Genomic DNA, 15,564 nt, shown 5'->3' with positions numbered 1-15,564 from the left:
TTAGGGCAGTTGTCCAGAAGGGTTACATCTGCTTAAAGAAACTTCTTGAAGACTGTGCCTGAGATTACTCATGAAACATTACTATTGTAACCATCAAGATTTGTGCCTCTTTTGAAGAAACAGTTAAACATTGTTATACTCCTGTTAAAATAAACTTGTTACTGTTTTCCTCAAGCCTTGCCTGATACAGTTGCTCCTAAGTTGAACAGCCTACAATAATAAAGTCAAGCCAAGAAAGTAAACGCTACGCTATCAAGTGAATAAAGCCTTCTGTAATTAACAGTCCCTTTATAAAATAGCTCCTAGGTTGATATTGATCGTTGCCCGGCTTCCCTCATAGATTAGGTGGCAGTGGGTGCTTTACCACGCGCACCTTCACAATTGGTGGCATTCGGTGGCATTAAAACGGTCATCGTTACAATTGGTGGCAGCAGTTTAATGACTCCTTCACACGAGGCTATTCTGGTCTGTCCATAAAGGGAGTTTCAAAGTCTCGGAGCAGCCACCAACAAGGCCCTCTTCCTTTTCCCCACCAAAATTAACCTGGGATGGTGATGGAACTGATAGAACACCTACTATAGATAATCTGAAACTCTAATGGGCCCTAAAGGTAGATAGGGTAATTCAAATCACCTGGATCCAAGCCACAGATGATCGTATAAATCCAACTCATCACAGAAATAGACTAAAAGCCAGTAGAGCTGTTGCAACAGTTATGCATATCCTATAATCAGCCTAAGTTAGCAATCTGGCTGCAGCTCTTTGGGACAGCTAAATTTCTGAACATTTTTAAAAGGCAGCCTCACAGAGAGTAAATTAACAGTAAACTAAATGTGTTATAACCAAAGCATTTGCCATTGTGGCTACATCCAGCTTTTCCCAGAATGAGTTCAGTTGGTATACTAGTTTTACCTAGGCAGATGGACTCATGGTCACTGTTGAAAGTAGAAAGATCTACCATAATGTGAAATTCAGATACTTTAGCATATGTACTCTGGAAAGTTTAGTACACGCACAGAACTGCACAATAGAACTAGGCATGATTAATGGATTCACTGTGCTGTAAGGACCAGTACATTTCCAAGTGCAGCAGACAGCTAAACTGATGCTGAATGTTTCCAGCTCAGAGATCTATGAGCATGCTTCTATATTTTAGGGCTCTGCAAGTGTAGCCACACTTGTTTACTTGAAAGAGAATCACCACATCTATAATATAAATAGCATACATATGGTGCTGGCAACACAAAAGACAAGCAATAATTGCCCAGCATAATTTGGTGCAAAATTCAATAACTTATTTTATTTGAGAATGTCAGTGTTTCCTGATTATAGATCTGTATGCACATCCTGGCTGTAAGACTTCACAACAAATACCTCCCTCTGTTTTCCACATGGTTATGATATTCAAAATTGTGCTTCTGCAATATTGGGAATGTGCCACACCAAAGTAGATTTTTGCTCCTGACTGTGCCTAGAGAGGACACCTGAGTATGCCCTTTATCCTGTTTCCTCTTTTTACAGGAATTGTAGCTAGAATGGGATTTATTTAACAAAATGGAAGACTCACAATCAATAATGTAAATGCACAATATAAGAGTAAGGCTATTAAGACTAATTACCAAATATTATTAAAGTTCTCATTAAGCAGGCTGACAATTAAATGATCTGAATTTCCTAAGTCTAAAACTGGAGTACATAGTCTCTGTGTCTAGAATAAGTTACTTAGGAAACCATCTGATAGAACTGACATAGACATAAATTGTGGACCAAAAGAATGACTGCTCTAAATTCATTTGGTGGTACCAACTATAATAGACCATCCAAATTGATAAAGATTGTCTAAATATTGGTTAAGTTCCCATTAAATCAGTAGTTCAACTGATTCTAACAATTGGAGTTAGCCCCCTAGCTCAACTTTGTCACTTCCCACAGCTCTATCTGCAATGGCTCTTCCACTTTTTTGTGGAAGGCATTTTCTCCCTCTGCAGTTCCCTATAACAATTCCACAAGGACAAAAAAGTGTTAGCTACACATTCTTATAAAAGTATGATTGTCTATTAAAATTTATGACAAGGAGGAATAAACACAAAATTATGAATAAAACAAGAATATGTACATTTTCTTTCCTCACATTCAAACTTCAATGTAAGTCTATGGTATTCTTGGTCCAGAAATCCTTAATTTCAATAAGGATCATTATTAGTCTGGGAACATGTTTCTCATTGAAACTGGGATTGTACTGTTATCAATTCATTCTCTTAACCTAATGTATGCCCTAAACACCAAAATAGTACAATTTACACATTACAGAATTATCAGCAGGCTCCTGGAAGCTCCAGGTTTTGAGGAGGGAAAATAGAGTGTGGTGGGAGACAAGTGGAGGAGAACATCAAAGTGAGAACTGAAACAAGTATACCTTGTAGAAACAAGTTGGGTAGAACCCTGAACTGAAGAATATCACATTTCAGAATCTTGTTCTTCCTCCAACAACTGTTGAACAACTCTGCTTCATTGCTTCTCTTCTTTCCTGAGCTAACTACACAGTCTCAGTAACATACTTCAGGTGCTTTTTAATCATATGTAAATAACTTCTTACTTGTCCCATTTATTTAGACTATGCGACTGATCTAGAAACATTTACGACATTACATGGAAGATTGAAGGTTTTGCACACAACAATAACTGATAGTATGCATTTTGTTCAGTCTCGGCCCTTGTTTCCAACAGTTGTGGCAAAGTGTTCAGATATTTTTCAACTCTTTTATTAGGTTTCTTTTTAAAATATTGATTCAGTCGGTCCTGGTAACCATGTTTTCTTATAACTTCGGGAAAAGGAAATATATACATATAATTGCCCCCTGGAGACTATATTAGGAGAAAGCAATAGGAGATAGAGCTCAATGACAGCTGGTTTTAAGAATCAACAAAAATCAGTTAATGAAAGTCTGACTTAGACATGAACAAAACAGTACAAATGCCATTCTCTTTTAAAAATTGTTTTTTTTTTTACTTTTAATTAGCAAATCTGCCAATGGTTCACTGACAGGCTGAAGATAGGTTAGAACAAATGGCCTGGCTCTGTTGCCAAAGGATACAAATCACTTTCCTCCCCAGGAACCACAGACATAAGTTGTGGCCTCAGCTGGTATGGAGCCCTCCATCACAATCAGACGTCACCTACATGCATATCCCATAAAGAGAAAATAGAATTAAGCAATAACTGAAGACAAGGATAACCTGCAATATATCTAGTGTAGATTCAGGTGCAGAATCTGATGATAGAAACATTTACAAGAGGCAGGCCAAGAAAATGAGCATGATTCCCATTCCCATTAAATACCAACAGAGGGTGCCCAACATACACAGGTGACACCTCCCTCTTATGGAACTCCGTTCTACCCAAGAACGGATGGTCCACCACACTTTTCTCTTTCAGATGCCAAATAAAAAATATATACACCTACGAGTGCTTAGATAATATTTATTTTTTTACAATTTTAGCATAAATTTTATGATTTGAGATAAGTTAAATATGTGTCATTTATCATTTATTTTTAGTTTAGCATTTTTAGCATATTTTGAGATCCAGCATGGTGCAGTAATTTGAGCACAGGACTAGGATTCTGGAGACCAGAGTTCAAATCCTCACATAGCTGTGAACTGTGGGGAAGTCACTCTCTCTCATCCCCAGAGGAAGACAATAGAAACCTCCCCCCTCCCGTCAGAAACAACTTGAAGGTACAAAAGAGTATTATGATTATTTTAAAATTACTTAGCGCCCAATTACTTAGTGCCCTGAGATTTCATGAAGAACAGTAGAAAATAAATAAGCAAGCCAGAAAAGCCTTTGCCGTACAGAAAACAGTACTTATATGGATGAATATTATTTTCTGCACAGAAAAGTCTATTTTCTGCTCTCTCTCTCTCTCTCTCTCTCTCTCTCTCATAAAACAGCCACATGCAAATTTTGCATGCATGTGCCAAATTATAAAGATTCTCATCAGTCCAGAATCCTTTGCATCAGGGTTTCCTGAAACTTAAGAAATAACCAGTTTTTGACTTTTTTTCTTCCTATCCTTAGCTACTAGTTCCATTCAGTATTGGATGACATTCCATGGTCTTTTGTTGCCTAAACTTCTTGGATTCACCTTATTGGCTTTCATTATTTTTCCTGCTCAGCCCTTGAACTGCATTGACCATACTTCTACTGTTATAACTGTCTCAACTTTGTTTCATTTCTTGTTCCCTCAAACCATGGGTGCATTTCCTGGACACTCACATCCTTGAAGCAGGACTAGTATTTTCTAATAAGTAATCAAATGGATGGCCAAAATGTGTCTCTGTAAGATTTGGAAGGATTCCCCAAAAGAGAACTTCTTAGTGGATCCTGGAAGAACAGGCAACTCTTCTATCCCTGTAAGAAGAAACCAGTAGGGCCAGCCATGCTTGAGTAGGCTACTTAGCAACAGCTGGGAGAAGAGAGGCAACAGCAAACACTCTGTAAAAGCAAGCCAGAAAAGGGAGGAAAGAGGGAATCCAGAAAAGTATCAATTTGGATTTTCTGTCCAACTGGAATCCCTGCCAAGAAATCTGTCCAGTGACAGTAAAGCCAGAAACTGTTCTTAGCAGCCAGGTAGATGCAGCAGATGCAAGATTCCTTCTGTCAAACGATAACTGCAGAGGTACTCAACCTTCTATCAACCATTTATTCCAGACACTGGCTAATTCCTAGGAATTTCCCATCTTTTGAAAAAGAGATGCAATGAACTACAAAGTAAAAATGTATCTAAGCAGAGGCAGTGGGCAGCAAATGGTGGTTTGTTTGATTTTTTGCTTTGAGTTGGTGAAAGGAAGACATGTTACCTGTGTTGTAACAAGGCTCTTCAGCATTAATTTGATATATGACTGTCAATAAAGTATTACTGAACTTCACCCTACAGTGTAAGCATGTGGACTTTAGGGAGCAAGAGAGTGTTAAATTTAAATATTGTGGTTGAATAGGAGAGAAGGGGCTTCTACACTGTAGAATTAATGCCATTTGATACCACTTAAACTGCTGCAGTTCAATGCTATGGAATCCTGGGTGTTGTAGTTTAGCCAGCAAAAAACGCTAAAGGATCTGTAAAACCTATAGTTTTAGGGTTTTTTTGTGCTCAGCCTTTGAACTGCATTGACCATTCTATTGATCCCATAGAACTAAGCTATGGCAGTTACAGTAGTGTCAACTGCATAAAATCTACAGTATGTATAGACCTAAGGACATCACTGTGTCACACTTAAAATAATTCAATGGCAATACAGAACACCAGGGCAAATTCACTTTTAGATATGCATTCCGTGCACTGTATTCATGGATTTTGTATCCATTTATTTATTTATTATTTACTATATTTGTATACTGCCTTTCTCGGCCCAAATGCATCTCATGAAGTCCACTATCTAGAGCAGGGGTTCTCAAACTTTTTAAACAGAGGGTCAGGTCACAGTCCCTCAAACTGTTGGAGGGCCGGATTATAATTTGAAGAAAACTTGAATGAATTCCTATGCACATTGCACATATCTTATTTATAGTGCAAAAAAAAAAAACCCCACTTAAAAACAATACAATAATTAAAATGAAGAACAATTTTAACAAATATAAAATTATTAGTATTTCAATGAGAAGTGTGGGCCTACTTTTGGCTGATAAGATAGGATTGTTGATGTTGTTGTGTGCTTTCAAGTAGTTTCAGACTTAGGTTGACCCTGAGCGAGGGCCGGGTAAATGACCTTGGAGGGCCGCATCCGGCCCCCGGGCCTTAGTTTGAGGACCCCTGATCTAGAGCTTGAAAATATTCAAAGAAATCTCAAAAGCAAACATTGATTTTACAATTTTATATAAAGAACTCTATTTTATTATATGAAGCTTGAGCATCCATGGATTCTGGGTATTCAAGGGAGTACTGGACTCAAACTCTAGGAGATACCAAGGGCTTTATATGTAATATAAACTTATGGTTCTTTATCCAGCAAGTGAGAGATACATAGAAGAATAGTTTCTACATATGAATTTTCTTTGCTAGATACAAAGGCTTCTCCCCACACGCTTAAGAGCTGAAAGGTCACAAGTACTGATAAATAAGTTCACTAGAACAAGGAAAGTGCTTAACACAGAGCCTTTGGTGCCTTATTGCCTCTATATTCCTGTAGCAGAAGCTGACCTTGCAAATTCATCTGGAAAGAAAATTCACTTGAGAACACCACAACTTGCCAACCAGAAGGCTGATTAGGTCTTAAATTTGGCGATTACACCCATGTGCATAGTAACTTCCTGCCAAGCCTGCCTATTTAAATTATATTGTTTTATCAGTGACACATGCCACTAATCAATAGAATTAATCAAGAGTTCTCTCAGTAGAGCCATTCTCCTTATGGCTTAATGTCTGTTTATGTTAGAACCAGAGTAGAGTTTCTCATTTTACCAAGTGCAAGAGCATGATCAAGGACAGAGTGGTAACAAAACAAGCACAGCAGGGATTAACCAGAGTTTAGAAAAAATAGCTTGAAGTAATTAGTTACAGTATATTTACAAGGTTGAGAGAAATAGTTTGCTGTTACCATAGTTGCAATTTAAAAAAATTGTCGCAGAGAGGAAGCTTTTGTTTTCCAGTGAACCACTGAGCAAAGCTGCTGGACTTATGTACTCTCAGAGGGGTCTCCCACGTTGGTGGAGTCATAGAGGAGGAACCAAACAAAGAATTATCTGAAGACCTCAATGGTAGAGCTGGTGGATGATCACATGGGGCATATTACAATGACTGTGAAGGTGGAAAAAGACTGTAAAAGATGAGAGGCCACCCGTTGTCATGTTAACCATGCCACTGGATCAAAACTTCTCTCTGTGAAGATTGTGTGTTGACTGCTGTCCACTGATCTCCACAAATTAAAAAACTGTCTTGGACAGGAATGGCTCCCAAAGTGAACCATTTAAGGTGGGATAAGTAGTCAAACAGGGATGCGTTATTTCCTCAACATTATTTTCCATCTTCATAGCTATGATTCTACACCTTGTTGATGGGAAGATTCCCACCGGTGTTGAAATCACATATCTGACTGATGGTAAGCTCTTTAACTTCGACAGGCTGAAAGCTAAAAGGTCACAAAAATTTCTGTTATAGAACTTTGATATGCTGATGATAACATATTCTGTGCTCATTGAGAGGAAGACCTACAGGTACTTTAAACACTTTCACAGAAGCATATGAAAAGCTTGGCCTCTCATTGTACACTGAGGAACCAGCAGATTCCAACCAATCCAATCTGTAATGTCAGTAATAAAGCTTAACAGTTTAACACTAGAAAATGTTCACCATTTCTGCTACCTAGGCAGCTACCTCTCCATGAAAGTCAACATTGACACATAAATACAATTTTTTTCCAAATGAAACCGAGAATGTTTGAGGATAAGGGCCTTTGTAGAGATACCAAGATGCTTGTTTATAAAGCTTCTGTCCTTCCAACTCTATTGTACACCTGCAAAACATGGACCATCTACAAATGTCACTCCCGACTTTCAACATGATTGCATTTAAAAAATCCTTCAAATCTCTTGAGAAGACAAACATCAGTGTTCTGGAAGAAGCAAAGACCACTAGCATAGAAGCAATGATTCTCCACCGTGAACTTTATTGCAAGGGCCATGTTGGCCAATCACTACCTCCCAAAGCAGTTTATTTTCAGCTTAAGAATGGAAAATAGAATTTTCCTTTCTTGCCAATGCTGAGTTATGAAGAACAAATTGAAGTTTTTTGTTATTTATTTATTTATTTATTTGTTGTGTCAAGTGAATTGAAGGTACAGTTAAAATATATTCAAAACACAAACAAAGTTAAAAACTTGGCATTATGCTAAGTCTTCCTTGAACAGAAACTTGCCACTGGAACAAGTTTTTTGTTAATGTTGTGATACGAGAAAAGAGTTAATATACAGAGGTCTACAGCATTTCTCAACTTGGGGGTTGGGACCCCTGGGGGGTTGTGAGAAGGGCATGCAAGGGGTCACTAAAGACCATCAGAAAACACAGTATTTTCTATTGTTCATAGGAGTTTTGTGTGGAAAGTTTGGCCCAATTCTGTTGTTGGTGGGGCTCAGAATGCTCTTTGATTGATTGTAGGTAAACTATAAATCCCAGCAACTACAACTCCCATATGTCAAGGTCTATTTTCCCCAAACAACCACAGTGTTCACATTTGGGCATATTGAGTATTCATGCCAAGTTTGGTCCAGATCCATCACTGTTTGAGTCCACAGCGCTCACATTTGGGAATATTGAGTATTCTTGCCAAGTTTGATTCAGATACATCACTGTTTCAGTCCAAAGTGCTCTCTAGATGTAAGTGAACTACAACTCCAAAACTCAAGGCCAAAGCCCACCAAACCCTTCCAGTATTTTCTGTTGGCCATGGGAATTCTGTGTGCCAAGTTTCATTCAATTCCATCTTTAGTGGAGTTCAGAATGCTCTCTGATTGTAGGGTAACTACAAACACCAGCAACTACAACCCAAATGTCAAAATCAATCCCCCAATCCCACTAGTATTAAAATTTAAGCGTATCTGATATTGATGCAAAATTTAGTCCAGTGAATGAAAATATATTCTGCATATCAAATATTTACATTATGATTCATAACAGTAGCCAAATTACAGTTATTTATTTATTTTTATTTATTTACTGTATTTATACCCCGCTCCTCCCCACCCTGAAGGGAACTCAGAGCGGTTTACAGATTATGGCAACATTCAATGCCACATCATACCACAAATAATAAATATAACATATCAAATTATAAAACAATGAAAACATATAAATGCAATAAGTGCAACAACAAATAATAAATATAAAATATCAAATTATAAAACATTTCAAACATATAAATGCAATAAAACATATTAAAAATAGTTTTAACAGAGCAGATGTTCCATCAGGGGAAGAATGAGATGCTAAACCGAGGTGGCAGTGTTCACTCAAGAGAGGGCTCAGGTGAATCAAGGGCCATGTCTGGAAGAAACAAATGCTGGTATCTCTGTTCTGATCCAAGGATGCTGAAATGGAGACCAGTCAAGATAGAATCCAGCAGCACCCAGAAGCTGAGTGAGTCCACAGGAGCTGAGCCAAAGGCAACAGGAGAAACAAACGCTGCCCCTTCCCTCAAAAAGCCCCTGGTGATGGTACCTTCGCTTCTTGCTTAGGCCTCTATGAAGTAGTTATTATGAAGTAGTAGCAAAAATAATTTTATGGTTGGGGGTTACTGCAACATGAGGAACTGTATTAAGGGGTTGTGGCATTAGGAAGGGATAGGCCAGAGGTTACCTATCCCCCCCCCCCCACCCAACACACATTTTTTTCTTTTTTCCTCCCTCTGCCCCTTTTTAACGAGGATGTATAAAAAGATACAAGCAATATTACATGGAAATGAAGTATGTATAAATATGAGCACCAGTGGAAACTAGATGTAAGATACTGTAAAGTTGAAACAATAAAAATATTGTAAAAGAAAGAATAAAGAAAGGAAAATAGAATGTTGGTGTACAGCAAAAGAGATTTAAAGATGGTCTTAAAGCTAACCTAACAAAATGTGTGTGTGTGTGGGGGGGGGGGGGGACACTAAGAAGCCCTGGCCTTTGAGCATTCTAACTAGAGGTCAGCTGTTACCAGCCATGCTATGGATTTTGAAGAGGAAGACGCATGAAGCAAATTCTTGTTGGGACCACCTTTCATTTGGAAATCTATGTCAGCATTGTAAAAAACCATGCAGATCCAGAATAGGTCTCTACAGTCACTTACTGTCCTACTGCCAAGACTCTTTCCTTGGAAGACAATCATACTCAGTCATGAGTAATAGCGTATGTTGATGCTGACATTTTTAATTAATGCAGTTTGCCACTATTTTAACATCCATGGCTCAATGCTATGGGATCATGTGATTTGTAGTTTGGTAAGGCACCAGCAATCTTTGGCAGAGAAGGCTAAATACCTTGTTAAACTATAACTACCATGAATCCATCATGCTGTGCCATGTTTGTTAAAGTGATGTCAACTGAATTGATTCTATTGTACAGATGCACTCATAGTTTCATACACACTCACACTCTTGTCCTGCTAGAACCAAAAAGCACATGAAAATCTCATGACAACATTCTAGTCTTTGCAAGATTTTTTAAAAGTCCTATTGCTGCTTAGTTATCTCCCACAGCTGAAGAGGAAAAAGAAAACCCTTGTGCAGCTATAATGACCACAGAATGGACACTGACATTTGGTGGAGTGACTGCCGCATAATAAATGCTCAGAAGTTAGAACAGGCATGGGCACATTTTGGCCCTCCATGTGTTTTAGACTTCAACTTCCACAATTCCTAACAGCAGGTAAACTGGTTGGGATTTCAGGGAGTTGAAGTCCAAAACACCTGGAGGGCTGAAATTTGCCATGTAAGAAGCATGGCTGGTATGCAATCTCAAAGGTTCAAGGCAGGAGACGTAGGGACTTCTAGATACAGCCAAGTTCCCCAAAAATGGGATATCCCAAATAAAACACGATGCCTAGTATATATATATATATATGGTCTTGTCATCGCGAGTACCTTAAAAACAAAAAAACCTACGGGGCCAAATGACCCCAAATTTGGCAACAAAAGTCTCACAACGCAAGGTGTGACCAACAAGAATAAAAAACAAAAAAAGAACTTACAAATCCTAAAAAAGCAGAATATGCCACTGGCCATGCATACAGGGATGGGGGGAGGGGGTGCTTTCTCTCTCTCTCTCTCTCTCTCTCTCTCTCTCTCTCTCTCACACACACACACACACACACACACACACAGCTCCATGTGGTGGAGCCTGTGCTAGCAACGGCTTCTAGCCCACCTGGAGCCAGCCTCGGCTCCTTGCGGTTGTCCTGCAGAGGAAAGGCATGCACCAGCCTGAGCAAGGGAGCTTGAGGCAGAGTGGCCTTTTCTTACTCCTTCTCCCTTGCTCCCTCGGGAGTAGAGATTGGGAATCAGTATGCCGGAGGAAGAGGAGGAGGAGAAGGAGGAGGAGGAGGAGGGCAGATTTAGCAATAGGAAGGGAAGGGAACTTCCATTTGAATGCTCTGCCATTCAAACTGTAGTTCAAACTATTTCCCTTTCCTCTTTCATCTCCTTCCTCCCTCCCTTCTATCTCTTCTTCCTCTTTCCCTAATCCTTTTCTCTTCCCCATTTCCTCCCTTCATGCCTTTCGTTCTTCCTCTCCTCCCTCCCTCCTTCCCTCTTTCATCTCTCCCTCCTCCTTCCCCTCTTTCTCTCTTTTCTTCTTCCTTTCCTCCCTCCCTTCTCTCCTTCCCTTCTATCATTCCTCCTTCCCTTCTTCCTCCCTCTTCACCTCTCACCTTGTGCACCACAATCATAGGGTTCCAGTCAGGGGCGGCTCGTCCATTACGCGAAGTAAGCGGTCACAGAACACTTTTTTTTGCCAGGGGTGCAGAGGCGCCTCTGTAAATGCCCCTCGACCAGGGCCGGCTGAACCATTAGGCGAATTCTCCGGGGGCGCTCTTGCCCCCCCCTCCCGGCCCACCCGTCCTCTCCCTGCCAGGCAAAGGATCGGCCACTCGTCAGGCCTCACCTTCCCTTGCCTGGGTGTCGAGTGAAAGGGAGCCGTACAGCCCTCGGCCTTGCTGGGCCCGACGCGGGGTGGGCAGGAGCCGCTTTTCAAGATGGACCTTGCTCAACAAGTGCTCGGCCTGTGCGCCCACTCGCCAAACAGGCAGGAAGTTGTCCCAAGGCCACGGCAGAAAAAAGAAGGGAAAGGGCGGCTGAAGCAATAGGGCCCCTCTTCTACTTCCTCCTTTTCTTGCCGTGCAACACTTGCAATCCGATCCGGGCTCCAAGCAGCAGCAAGAGGGGTTTTGCAGTAGCAGCAGGAGGAGGAGGAAGAGATGTAATGGCACAAGCAGCAGCAAGAGGAACAGGAGGAGGAAATGCCGGCTCCTTCCTTCCTTCCTTCTCCTCCTGCTTCATCCTCTCCATTCTCGCAGCCTCGTGTTCCAGCCCCAGGAACACGGAGTCATCTTTGCCCCCAAAGAAAGTACTCCAGCACATCAAGGTTTGCTGCTTTGAATTGGACTCTATGGCAGGGTTTGGGGTTTGTTTTGTTTTGCGCCCCTCCTTGCCCTGCCTCCTTCACCTCTTCTCGCTGGAGGTGTCTTCCCCAGAGAGAAAAGGCAGCAGCGAGAAAGAGGGGAGCCAAGGCTGGCCTCCTCGTCCTCCTGCCTCTCGCTGGGTTTCTTCCCTCCTTGGCAGGGCTCCCTTGTTGTTTTCTAGGTCACCCCTCTCACCTTCCAATGTCCGCCCAAAGGATCCAAGGAACTTTCTCAAGGGAAGGGTCGGCTATGATCCGGCTGATTCCCCCCTCACTCATCCCTCACCAAGGCTGGATCTACACACTGCCATATACAACCCACATATCTGATTTGAACTGGATGATATGAGTCTGCACTGCCACAGAAAACAGTTCAAAGCAGATAGTCTGGATTTTATATGACAAATAAATGACTTAGCCTACATTTGATTTAAACCGGATTATATTAAAACCTTGTCCACTGCCATAAAATTCAGATTATCTGCTCATACATTATTCTACATTGCCATATACAATCCAGAATATCTGTTTTGAACTGGATTGTATTAAACCCCTTCTCCACAGCCATATAAAATGCAGATTATCTTCTTTAAACTGGATTATATTAAGACCTTTCTCCACTGCAATATAAAATCTGGATTGTTTTATTTGCACTGGATTTTATTAAGCCTATTCTGCATTGCCATATACAATCCAGAATATCTGTTTTGTACTGGATTGTATTAAACCCCTTCTCCTCAGCCATATAAAATGCAGATTATCTTCTTCAAACTGGATTATATTAAGACCTTTTTCCATTGCCATATAAAATCCAGATTATTTGCTTTGGACTGGATTATATTAAGCCTATTCTACATTGCCATATACAATCCAGATTATCTGCTTTGGACTGGATTGTTTTAAGCCCTTTCTCCACAGCCATATAAAATGCAGATTATCTTCTTCAAACGGGATTATATTAAGACCTTTCTCCACTGCAATATAAAATCTGGATTATTGTATTTGAACTGGATTATATTAAGACCCTTTTCCACTGCCATGTAAAATCCAGATTATCTGCTTTGGACTGGATTATATTAAGACCCCTCTACACAGCCATATACAATCCAGAATATCTGTTTTGAACTGGATTATATTAAGCTCCTTCTCCACAGCCATATAAAATGCAGATTACCTTCTTCAAACTGGATTATATTAAGACCCTTCTACACTGCCATCTACAATCCGGATTATCTGCTTCAAATGGGATTGTATTAAACCCCTTCTCCACAGTCATATATAATCCAAATTATCTCCTTTAAACTCCACTCAAAAACAGGGGAATTCCAGACAGCAACCAGTCAAGTGCCAGTGGACACCTCCCATACAAAGGATGCCTCCAGGCAACAACACTAATTAAGCTGTTGTAGGTTTTTTCGGGCTATATGGCCATGTTCTAGAGGCATTCTCTATTGACATTTTGCCTGCATCTATGGCAAGCATCCTCAGAGGTTGTGAGGTCTGTTGGAAGTAGGAAAGTGGGTTTATATACCTGTGGAATGACTAGGTTGGGGCAAAGAACTCAAGGGAGCTAGGTGTGAATGTTTCAACTGACTACCTTGATTAGCGTTTGAAGGCCTGGCTGTGCCTGGGAGAATCTTTTGTTGAGAGGTGATTAGATGTGCCTGATTGCTTCCCCTCTGCTGTTTTGCTGTTATAACTTTAGAGTTTTTTAATACTGGCAGCCAGATTTTGTTCATTTTCATGGTTTCCTCCTTTCTGTTGAAATTCTCCACATGCTTGTGTATTTCAATGGCTTCTCTGTGTAGTCTGACATGGTGATTGTTTGAGTGGTCAAGCATTTCTGTGTTCTCAAATTTCTGTGTTCTCAAATAAAGTTGTTGTTGTTGTTATTGTTGTTTGAAACACAACAAGATTAGTACACAGCGAACAAATCACTATGCTGGGAGTTGTATTGGATCACACATCAGACACTTACCAAGTGTCTAGGACTATGTGTTATATCAGCGAATAATGCATGCAGATCCCAGCAGGGGACCTTTTCACCTCTACCTTCTACCTTCTATTTTTCAGTGATTGGTTGGGGGGCACCAAAATAATGTTTGCTTACCTTTGAAAATTACCTAGGGCCGCCTCTGGTTCCAGTAAGCCTTGTCCCTAATGAAGCAGAGTGTGCCCGGGAGGAAGGAAGGGGTGAGCCGAGTTCAGGCTCCTCATTGATTGTAGGTGAGCTGAACATCCAAGCAACTCCCAAAGATCATGGTCAATTTCCCCCAAATGCCACGAGAATTCACATTTGGGCATATTGAGTATTCATCCCAAGTTTGGTCCAGATCCATCTTTGTTTGGGCTCACAGTGCTCTCTGGATGAATAATTCCTCCTCCTCCTCCTCCTCCTCCTCCTCCTCCTCATTCTCTCATCCAGGCCAACCCCCTCCTTCCCTCCCTCCCTCCCTCCTTCCCTTTCTCCCTTTCTCCTTTTCTCTACTTCCCTTCCTTCTCCTTCCTTTAATTCTTTCCCTCCTTCCCTTCCCTCCTTCCTCCCTTCCTTTCCTTTTCTTTTCACTCCTCCCTCCCTCGCTTTCTTTTCTTCCCCCCCTTCCCTTCCTCCCTTTCTTTCCTTCCTCCCCCCCCCCACCAGCCTCATCCTCCTTTATTAAATCTACAGTGTAGATACAACCAAAGTCACCCTTTCCACACTGCCATGTAAAATCCAGATTATCTACTTAGGACTGGATTATATGCCAGTGTTGACATACACACACACACACATATAGATATGGATGGATGTTGGATCACTGGTTGGTTTATATATATATATATATATATATATATATATACACACACACACACACACACACACACACATACACACACATACACACACATATGCATACACACACACAATACTTTATATATATATATATAATTACTACTATGTATTGCTATATTAAATAGACTCACAGAATAGAGTTAGAAGGGACTCTACCATGCTATTGGGGGAGAACCGGCAGGAAAGAAGGAGGGAAGGAAGGAGGGAAGGAAGGAAGGAGAGAAGCAAGGAAAGAAAGAAGTACCGAAGGAAGGAAGGAGAGAAAGTAGAAAGGAAAGAAAAAAGGGAAGTAAAGGCAGGAAAAAGGTAAAGAAAGGAAGAAAGGAGAAAACGAAATAAAAAGTGAAAGAAGCAAGGACACAGGGAGGGAAGAAATGAGACAAAGGAAGAAGTAGAGAAAGGGGGAGGGAAGGAAAGAAAGAGAGAAGGAACAATGAAATCAAAGAGTGAAAGAAGAAATGAAAGAAAGAGGTAGAGAAGGAAGAAAGGAGAGAAAGGGGAAGGGGAAGAAAAAGGGGGAAGGAATAGGTAAGTACCTCTCTTTCATAATAGTCCAGATATCTACCTCTACTTCGAAAATT

At 40.6% G+C, this 15,564-nt stretch overlaps 1 protein-coding gene across 5 annotated transcripts in view; it reads right to left on the bottom strand.

Annotated features, from left to right (window-relative positions):
• The window catches only part of NLGN4X (neuroligin 4 X-linked), a 265,484-nt gene that overhangs the window by 95,102 nt on the left and 154,818 nt on the right, over nt 1-15,564 (bottom strand). The window lies entirely within an intron of this gene.

Source organism: Anolis sagrei, chromosome 3 (genome assembly GCF_037176765.1).
Source record: "Anolis sagrei isolate rAnoSag1 chromosome 3, rAnoSag1.mat, whole genome shotgun sequence".
In the NCBI taxonomy this organism is placed as follows: domain Eukaryota; kingdom Metazoa; phylum Chordata; class Lepidosauria; order Squamata; family Dactyloidae; genus Anolis; species Anolis sagrei.
Note: the sequence above shows the minus strand (reverse complement) of the source record. Positions and strands in the feature narration are given on the sequence as shown.